Below are 2,337 nucleotides of genomic sequence, written 5' to 3' on the forward strand. Positions count from 1 at the left end.
TACTACTATTTATAATTCCTTAAACAATAAAATTAAATTAAATTAAAAAAATAAAAATCTTCACCAGGAAAAAAAAAAGGTGGTAGTGCACTATCAGTAATGAATAGTTTAGGCCCAGAATTAGTATTGTAGCACCTTGCTGTTCAAAGGTGGTTCATGGACTGGTGGCAAAAGCATCAGCTGGGAGTTTATTAGAAATGCAAGCTCCTAGAATCCTTAGGTGTTTTGCACACATTAAATTTTGAGGAGCTCTGAGAAGAAATGACATACCTTATTTAAAAAAGGTGGACTTTGGGACTAAGTTCACCTGGGTTTAAATCTCAATGCAAATTTCTGAGCCATGAGCCTGATTTGGATAGTGAAGAAAGAAAGGGGGAAGCATTCAGGGAGAAACAGCAGCTTGGGCAAAAGTGCAGAGGTGTGACTAAAGTTGGCAGGTTCACGGGAGGGCAAGTAAGTGGCCAAATGTGTGGCCTGATATTCTTCCTAAAGTGTGAGGATACGCTAGAAATAGGACTTAACTGCCAGGGTGAATATTCAACTGATGAATGGGAAACAATTAATGGCTCACACCAAACCACAACAAAACCGATTATTTTTGTCTGCTATATTAAAGTTTAACTATATCTGACATGTAGGTGCTCAATAAAAATTTGTTGACTGATTGAGTGAACATAATAAAACAGTTTAATGTCTGTCATCTGAGGAGGTGTTTCCAACATCTTTGAAAGATAAAAGCATGGATTATTTTTTACATTGTCATTATCTTTCTCCATTGTATAGAACACTGGAATTTGGGAGGAGAAAATGATCTGCATGAAATTATGCTGCAAGTAATTGCTGTAATTGAAGAACTCCCAAACATTCCCTTTTTTAGCCAATCAGGCCTCAGTTCTTTGGCTTCATACTCTTGTAACTTCACAACCCAGATCTTCTCTTGAGAACAAAGTACACACAGTGAATGAGGGAAGAAAGCAATGTCCTTGTGCGTCATGGCAACCAGTTCTTTGTAGAAGTTCACTGTGTGGCATTTTGTGCCACTGATCCTTGTATCTCCCAAAAGGTTGGGGAGTGGCTCAGCTAATTGGGGTGAACAAGCTTTATTTGTACACCTTGCTCTGCCATCATGTTGGGCACTGTGTTCAGATAACCTTTCCCTGATTCTGATTGGCAATTACTGTGTTGTTTTTTAACTCAGAGTAGGACTTAAAACAATTCAATATAGGGAAAGACTTACCAAGAGAGGGGGGAATTAATAAAGCAAACAACTTACTGACCAAAAATTGAATAGATTTAACATGAGATTATATGTCCACTACCTAAGCCAGTTTCAGAATACTGACAACTGAAGTTGCCTCTATGAAGGTAATGCCTAGTGGGTGAAATGGTTGTCCCAGAAGGCTGTGTAGTATACTGAAATACATTGACTTGAATCAAGCTGAAACAAATGCCAGTTCTGGCATTAATACACCACGCACCTCCCCGCCCCCCTCCAACTAACTAGCTCATGTTTAGAGAACACTTAGGATGTGCCAGGGAAAGTATTAAGTGTATCCGCAGAAAATAGTTCATTTAATCTTCACAACCACCCTGTGATTAATCCTAATTTACAGCTGAAAATGTGGGTTCAAGAGTTTTCAGAACTGGCTCCCATCATGCAGTTGAAAAGAGGCATACTAGTAGTTCAAATCCAGTCCTGCCCACCTCAAAGTTTCACTCACTTGACTTAACATCACCTGCCTCCTGTTCAACTTTGGAGACTTGGAGCCAGTTATTTAACCTCTCAAAGACATGGCTTCCCCAATTTAAAAACAGGAAGGCAACACATGCAAAGATCAATAGCTAATGCCTGTGAAAATTAGAAGAGTGCATGGCACACAGTAGGTATTCAATAAATATTAGCATTTTCTTTCTTTCTCTCTTGAATCCTAGGAGGAAAAAAAAAGCTTCCATCTAAACATCAGCTCCGTAGAGCTTGCAGAGGTTTTGATTACAAACAATATCATTTTACTGGAGTTAATCAACATCATTATGAGTTCTGAGACTAGCTTTGTAGGCAGTTCTGATGGGACCATAGGATCTGTTACAGAACACAGAAACTCTCTTTTGTTTAGTGCTCCAAAGGCTCTGTTATGCTACACACCTGCTAAGTCACACCAAAAATACTATTGACAGGCTTGGTAACACTACTTCGATTTGGAGTGTCTGGTGTTTGCTCTTGGCTAATCTGTGCCAAGTGTTTCAGTTTCCTCAGGACTCTTTTTTTGTTTTTTTGTTTTTTTATTTCATTTCTTTTTTGTTGTTGTTTTTTAATTTTTTTTATTGCTTAAAGTATTA

This window comes from Myotis brandtii, unplaced genomic scaffold (assembly GCF_000412655.1).
Source record: "Myotis brandtii unplaced genomic scaffold, ASM41265v1 scaffold1006, whole genome shotgun sequence".
NCBI classification, from domain to species: Eukaryota; Metazoa; Chordata; class Mammalia; order Chiroptera; family Vespertilionidae; genus Myotis; species Myotis brandtii.